Source organism: Salmo salar, chromosome 07 (assembly GCF_965601325.2).
Source record: "Salmo salar chromosome 07, fSalSal1, whole genome shotgun sequence".
NCBI classification, from domain to species: Eukaryota; Metazoa; Chordata; class Actinopteri; order Salmoniformes; family Salmonidae; genus Salmo; species Salmo salar.
Window position 1 is genome coordinate 73,568,478 of NC_138297.1, and position 8,553 is coordinate 73,577,030.

Genomic DNA, 8,553 nt, shown 5'->3' on the forward strand with positions numbered 1-8,553 from the left:
CTGCAACGTAAACCTATGTAAGCTGCCTATCAATAGGCTACTGATGCTCTACTGGCAGATTTTGCATTGCAATTGTCCAGTAATGCAACAACACCAATGAATAACAGATTCCTCAAAATTGTTGAGTGTTTTTAGCTGAAAGACCGAGCTAACAGTTTCTTATTTTGTTGCAGATACTGTGTGAGGGCTTGGCTCCTCTAGTGCCTCACAGAGGTGGACGAAAATAGGGTGTAGTCCTCCCTGAGGCAGGAGAGTTTCAGGGGAGTGGCGGACCGGTTCAAGCTGCCGCAGCTGAGCTAACATTCCGAGAATGTCCACCCAAAATTTTGGGCAGATTATCCCCCGGGCAATCGATCAATTTCACCCTTTCTCCCTCCTCTTGCGTGTAAATCGTCTTGCACCTATCGTATTCGGGCCCAGCTATGAATAAAAACATAATTTGACTAACACTATTAGCTTGCGGTCCAGTAGGATCTCTCTCTCTCTCTCTCTCTCTCTCTCTCTCTCTCTCGTGCCTGTCAGTAATAGCTGCACCATAGACCTACAGTACCTAGTGAAAGTGTACACACCACAGTTGTCAGATTTTGCTGCCGTGAAATTAAATCTAAAAAGGGATTAAATTAGATTTTTTTCCCTACAGAGCCACACAAAATAACAAATTTAAAATGAAGATGTCTTGATTGTGTTTGTCTTCACACCTCAAGAGTGAATACTTGGTAGAAGACCCTTTGGCAGCTATTACAGCTGTAAAGCATTCTGAGTAAGAAGTCTACACCAGTCTTAGGGCAACATACAGTATGTCATGTATTGTTATAAAGAATTGAATCATGCAATATTAAATTAGGCTCAAACTTGGTGAAGGCTACAGGACTGAAAGCCTTTGAATGCAAACACACTCATGGGTGGTACTGGTAACACAAACATGTACTTGAAAGGCACCCTGGGAAATCTGCAAATGACCCACTCGGCAAAAAACTGGTTGAATCAATGTTGTTTCCATGTCAATTCAACAAATAACCCACTGGGCAAAAAAAACGGGTTAAATCAACGTTGTTTCCACGTCAATTCAACAAAATAAATAAATGTGATGACGTTGAATCAATGTGGAAACCTGATTGGATTTGTAAAAAGTTAAGGAATGTTGTAACCTTTTAACCTATATCCAATAATATAAATCAATATTAGACGTTGAACTGATGCCTGTGCCCAGTGGGAAGGCTTTTCATCCTACAGTGTTAAACAAAATCCAAAACCTTTTCAGACTGCAGTGGTTCCTCAGAAGGAGGAAGGAGAGAACCGTCCTCCTCAGTGAATTTCATGATTTTTTAAAAACATTTATAAAAGTTATCATTTTTAGATAAACTATAGTAAATGCATTCACATGTCACCAAATAATTTATTAAAACACACTGTTTTGCAATGAAGGTCTACAGTAGCCTCAACAGCACTCTGTAGGGTAGCACAATGGTGGGTACATTGACTTCAATACAAAACCTAGGAGACTCATGGTTCTAACCCCCTTCCATAGACTTACACAGTAATTATGAAAACTTCCGGGAGACGTCCTCCAACCCTTCAGAGCTCTTGCAGCATGAAATGACATGTTGTCCACCCAATCCAAGGGTCAGATAATTAATCTTGTACTGAACACATAAGCTACAGCTAGCTAGCACTACAGTGCATAAAATATGGTGAGTAGTTGACTCAAAGAGAGAGAAAGACAATAGTTTCAACAAATACATTTCTTCCAAAATTAAGGAGAAGCATGAGAGAGAGACTTTCAGTTCCACTTACTAAGATAGCAAATGTAGCTAGCTAGTTTAACGTACTCAGACACCCTGCTCAAAAAGAGGGATGCTATGTTAGCTAGCTGGCTATGACTATTCAACACAACACTGGAACTCAAGGTAAGCTTTTTGTTTTCCAAATGTATTGCACAGGGGCCTGCCGGTGTAAGTGCTAAACTTCTTACTGACTGTACACTGTAATGCTACTGCATGATTGTTGCAAGATTACTAAGTCGTTAGTTATATTAGATGTGTTGACTATGACGTTACGTTAGCTAATAAGGTGACAACGATGTGGGCTGTGTGTAGCGATTATCATATTGTCTGGTTTGGAAAGTTTTTTTCACCTTATCATATACAGCTGATGTCCACAAGTGAAGGGAGAAGATGAGAGGAGGTTAGCACATAGATGCGAGAATGAATACAATGTGGCTGCTATGAAAGTGAACTTTGTTTAGGGGTGTATTCATTTCTCCGATTCTGTTGAAAAAGATTCTTAAATAGAAGCAAACGGAACGGGGATAAACATACCTGAATTCGACCAATACAAACTTTAATTTGCAACTGTTGGACTAATGATTACACCCTAGATCAGCTTCAACTAGATGCAGGAAAGAGTGTGCAAAGCGATATTGAATGTGTCACTGTCTGTCACCTTGGTTACTCCAAATTCTCTCGACCTCTTCACCTACATTGTAAACTTTCATTCATAGGCTAGGTTGTAGCAACCTTATGATGTGTGCAGGGACAATTTGAGTGTAACATATACGCAGGGAGTCAGGAAGCAGGTGCAGAAGATGAGATAAATGAAGAAAATACAAAACAGGAGAAGTGTACTGAACGTAACCTAAACCAAGTCTGTCTGATGACTGAGGCTACAGAGGGCTATACATATGAGTAATCAGGGTGGCGATGAAGTCCAGGTGTGCTTAACGATGGTTGCCAGGTGTGCGCAATGTGGGTTGCCAGGACCGGTGGTCGGTAGACCGGCGACGTCACATGCTGGAGGGAGGGAGGAGTAGGTGTGACATGGAGTATCACGTAGTAGCCTAAACCTATCCATGTTACATTGAGCTGAGTGAATGGAATATGAATGACAGTAATCCAATATACTGTTATAGAAACAAGGCCATGCTCATAAAACAAATGATCATCCTCCCTCGTCTTAAACGGCGCCGACCGCCACTGTTTCCGCCACTGTTTAAGAGGTATATTTTTGCCACTGAAAGGAACAAACGGCTTTGTCACTGTGGTGGTACCATAAACGAGCATTTGTGTACAGACTTGAAATCATTGGCCGCTTTAGTAAATGGATCACGAGTCACTTTAATAATGTCAATTTAAGAATGCTTACATATCTTGCATTACATTTACATTTACATTTAAGTCATTTAGCAGACGCTCTTATCCAGAGCGACTTACAAATTGGTGCATTCACCTTATGATATCCAGTGGAACAACCACTTTACAATAGTGCATCTAAATCTTTTAAGGGGGGGGGGGGGTAGAAGGATTACTTTATCCTATCCTAGGTATTCCTTAAAGAGGTGGGGTTCCAGGTGTCTCCGGAAGGTGGTGATTGACTCCACTGTCCTGGCGTCGTGAGGGAGCTTGTTCCACCATTGGGGTGCCAGAGCAGCGAACAGTTTTGCCTGGGCTGAGCGGGAACTGTGCTTCCTCAGAGGTAGGGGGGCCAGCAGGCCAGAGGTGGATGAACGCAGTGCCCTTGTTTGGGTGTAGGGCCTGATCAGAGCCTGAAGTTATGGAGGTGCCGTTCCCTTCACAGCTCCGTAGGCAATCACCATGGTCTTGTAGCGGATGCGAGCTTCAACTGGAAGCCAGTGGAGAGAGCGGAGGAGCGGGGTGACGTGAGAGAACTTGGGAAGGTTGAACACCAGATGGGCTGCGGCGTTCTGGATGAGTTGTAGGGGTTTAATGGCACAGGCAGGGAGCCCAGCCAACAGCGAGTTGCAGTAATCCAGACGGGAGATGACAAGTGCCTGCGCCGCTTCCTGTGTGAGGCAGGGTCGTACTCTGCGAATGTTGTAGAGCATGAACCTACAGGATCGGGTCACCGCCTTGATGTTAGTGGAGAACGACAGGGTGTTTTCCAGGATCACGCCAAGGTTCTTAGCACTCTGGGAGGAGGACACAAGGGAGTTGTCAACCGTGATGGCGAGATCATGGAACGGGCAGTCCTTCCCCGGGAGGAAGAGCAGCTCCGTCTTGCCGAGGTTCAGCTTGAGCTGGTGATCCGTCATCCACACTGATATGTCTGACAGACATGCAGAGATGTGATTCGCCGCCTGGTTATCAGAAGGGGGAAAGGAGAAGATTAATTGTGTGTCGTCTGCATAGCAATGATAGGATAGACCATGTGAGGATATGACAGAGCCAAGTGACTTGGTGTATAGCGAGAATAGGAGAGGGCCTAGAACAGAGCCCTGGGGGACACCAGTGGTGAGAGCGCATGGTGCGGAGACAGATTCTCGCCACGCCACCTGGTAGGAGCGACCTGTCAGGTAGGACGCAATCCAAGCGTGGGCCGCGCCGGAGATGCCCAACTCGGAGAGGGTGGAGAGGAGGATCTGATGGTTCACAGTATCAAAGGCAGCAGATAGGTCTAGAAGGATGAGAGCAGAGGAGAGAGAGTTAGCTTTAGCAGTGCGGAGAGCCTCCGTGACACAGAGAAGAGCAGTCTCAGTTGAATGCCCAGTCTTGAAACCTGACTGATTAGGATCAAGAAGGTCATTCTGAGAGAGATAGCAGGAGAGCTGGCCAAGAACGGCATGTTCAAGAGTTTTGGAGAGAAAAGAAAGAAGGGATACTGGTCTGTAGTTGTTGACATCGGAGGGATCGAGTGTAGGTTTTTTCAGAAGGGGTGCAACTCTCGCTCTCTTGAAGACGGAAGGGACGTAGCCAGCGGTCAAGGATGAGTTGATGAGCGAGGTGAGGAAGGGGAGAAGGTCTCCGGAAATGGTCTGGAGAAGAGAGGAGGGGATAGGGTCAAGTGGGCAGGTTGTTGGGCGGCCGGCCGTCACAAGACGCGAGATTTCATCTGGAGAGAGAGGGGAGAAAGAGGTCAAAGCACAGGGTAGGGCAGTGTGAGCAGGACAAGCAGTGTCGTTTGACTTAGCAAACGAGGATCGGATATCGTCAACCTTCTTTTCAAAATGGTTGACGAAGTCATCCGCAGAGAGGGAGGAGGGGGGGGGGGAGGGGGAGGAGGATTCAGGAGGGAGGAGAAGGTAGCAAAGAGCTTCCTAGGGTTAGAGGCAGATGCTTGGAATTTAGAGTGGTAGAAAGTGGCTTTAGCAGCAGAGACAGAAGAGGAGAATGTTGAGAGGAGGGAGTGAAAGGATGCCAGGTCCGCAGGGAGGCGAGTTTTCCTCCATTTCCGCTCGGCTGCCCGGAGCCCTGTTCTGTGAGCTCGTAGTGAGTCGTCGAGCCACGGAGCAGGAGGGGAGGACCGAGCCGGCCTGGAGGATAGGGGACAGAGAAAATCAAAGGATGCAGAAAGGGAGGAGAGGAGGGTTGAGGAGGCAGAATCAGGAGATTGTTGGAGAAGGTTTGAGCAGAGGGAAGAGATGATAGGATGGAAGAGGAGAGAGTAGCGGGAGAGAGAGAGCGAAGGTTTGGACGGCGCAATACCATCCGAGTAGGGGCAGAGTGAGAAGTGTTGGATGAGAGCAAGAGGGAAAAGGATACAAGGTAGTGGTCGGAGATTTGGAGGGGAGTTGCAATGAGATTAGTGGAAGAACAGCATCTAGTAAAGATGAGGTCAAGCGTATTGCCTGCCTTGTGAGTAGGGGGGGAAGGTGAGAGGGTGAGGTCAAAAGAGGAGAGGAGTGGAAAGAAGGAGGCAGAGGGAATGAGTCAAAGGTAGACGTGGGGAGGTTAAAGTCACCCAGAACTGTGAGAGGTGAAAGTCAGCGATGAACTTATCAAGGAGCAGTCATTGATGACCATCTCCGAAGGGAACCTGTGAGGGCGTGATAATGATAAGGATGTTAAGATTACTTAGGAGGGCTGATAAATGATAGGATGTATAAGATTACATTATAAGCATTACTATATAGTGCGAGGGTGTTGTATCTATTCTTGCCGCTGGGTCATTTGTCTATCCATATTTTATATGTTATATGATTTATTCATTCTTTACTTGATTTGTGTGTATTAGTAGTTGTTGTGGAATTGTTATATTACGTGTTAGATATTGCTGCACTGTCGCAACTAAAAGCACAAGCATTTTGCTACACTCGCATTAACATCTGCTAACCATGTGTATGCGTTTGATTTGATGTGTACCTTTTCAAAATATATGCTTATGTATCTGTACTAAGGCAAACATATCTTAAAACCAGTTTTTTCTTGTCATTATGCGGGTATTATGTGAAGATTGATGAGGGGGAAATTTACGATTTAAATCCTTTTTAGAATAAGTCTGTAACGTAACAAATGTTGGAATTCAGGGTATGATATCCAATGCATATATATATCGGTGTATTTTGTATATTATTGATCTCCATTAGTTCCTATCAAGGCAGCAGCTACTCTTCCTACTCTTCTGGGTTTATTATGGATCCCCATTAGATTCTGCAAGGCAGCAGCTACCTTCCTGGGTTTATGTATGGATCCCCATTAGTTCCTGCAAGGCAGCAGCTACCCTTCCTGGGGTTTATATGGATCCCCATTAGTTGCTGCCAAGGCAGCAGCTATCTTCCTGGGGTTATTATGGATCCCATTAGTTCCTGCCAAGGCAGCAGCTACTCTTCCTGGGGTTTATTATGGATCCAGTTAGTTGCTGCCAAGGAAGCAGCTCTCTTCCATGGGGTTTCATTATGGCTATGGAGTGAGAGTAGGGGGTGTGGGTGACTACTCTTCCTGGGGTTTATTATGGATCCCCATTAGTTGCTGCCAAGGCAGCGGCTACTCTTCCTGGGGTTTATTATGGATTCCCATTAGTTGCTGCCAAGGAAGCAGCTACTCTTCCTGGGGTTTATTATGGATCCCCATTAGTTCCTGCCAAGGCAGCAGCTACTCTTCCTGGGGTTTATTATGGATCCCCATTAGTTCTTGCCAAGGCAGCAGCTACTCTTCCTGGGGTTTATTATGGATCCCCATTAGTTGCTGCCAAGGAAGCGGCTACTCTTCCTGGGGTTTATTATGGATCCCCATTAGTTCCTGCCAAGGCAGCAGCTACTCTTCCTGGGGTTTATTATGGATCCCCATTAGTTCCTGCCAAGGCAGCGGCTACTCTTCCTGGGGTTTATTATGGATCCCCATTAGTTCAGGTCAGATGCCAAGGGGCAGCAGCTGACTCTTCCTGGGGTTTATTATGGATCCCCATTAGTTGCTGCCAAGGCAGCAACTACGCTTCCTGGGGTCCAGCAAATTTCAGGCAGTTTATACAATTTCAAAAACATTACCACAAAATCCATTATGTACATGTGTGTATAGTGCATATGCTAACGAGTGTGTGTGTATGCATGTGTCTGTGCCTATGTTTGTGTTGCTTCACAGTCCCCACTGTTCCATATGGTGTTTGTTTTTCTGTTTTTTAAATCTAATTTTACTGCTTCCATTAGTTACTTGATGTGGAATGTAGTCATGGCTCTATTTAGTACTGTGTGCCTTCCATAGTCTGTTCTGGACTTGGGGACTGTGAAGAGACCTCTTGTGGCAAGTCGTGTGGGGTATACATGGGTGTCCGAGCTGTGAGCCAGTACTTCAAACAGACAGCTCGGCGCATTCAACATGTCAATACCTCTCATAAATACAAGCAGTGACAAAGTCAATCTCTCCTCCACTTTGAGCCAGGAGAGATTGACATGCATATTAGTAATATTAGCTCTCTGTGTACATCCAAGGGCCAGCCATGCTGCCCTGTTCTGAACGAATTGCAATTTTCCTAAGTCCTTTTTTGTGGCACCTGACCATAAGACTGAACAGTAGTCCAGGTACAACACAACTAGAGCCTGTAGGACCTGCCTTGATGATAGTGCTGTTAAAACTACTTCAGGATTGGTGGGTCCCCTGAGGGATGTTTGAGCTAACGTAGGCTAATGTGATTAGCATGAGGTTGTAATTAACAAGAACATTTCCCAGGACACAGACATATCTGATATTGGCAGAAAGCTTAAATTCTTGTTAATCTAACTGCGCTGTCCAATTTACAGAAGCTATTACAGTGAAATAATACCATGCTATTGTTTGAGAAGACTGCACAGTTTTGAACATAGTTATTAATAAACACATTAGGCACATTTGGGCAGTCTTGATACAAAATTTCAACATATGCAATGGTTCATTGGATCAGACTAAAACTTTGCACATACACTGCTGCCATCTAGTGGGCAATATCTAAATTGCGCCTGGGCTGGAATAATACATTATGGCCTTTCTCTTGCATTTCAAAGATGACGGTACCAAAAAAATACAAAAAAATGTTGTTGTTTTTTTCTTTGTATTATCTTTTACCAGATCTAATGTGTTATATTCTCCTACATTCCTTTCACATTTCCACAAACTTCAGTGTTTCCTTTCAAATGGTACCAAGAGTATGCATATCCTTGCTTCATTTTAGGCTAAAATTTAAAAAGGGGCGGATCCTTAAGAGGTTTTAATCATACACCTCATATCCTTGTCAAAGGGGAAAAGTTGTTTTTAGTTAGGTGATAGAAAATATAACATGTAGGGAAATACACAAACATTCTGAAAGTGGTTAAATATTTATTTCAAGAAAAATACACAATCGTAATATTTT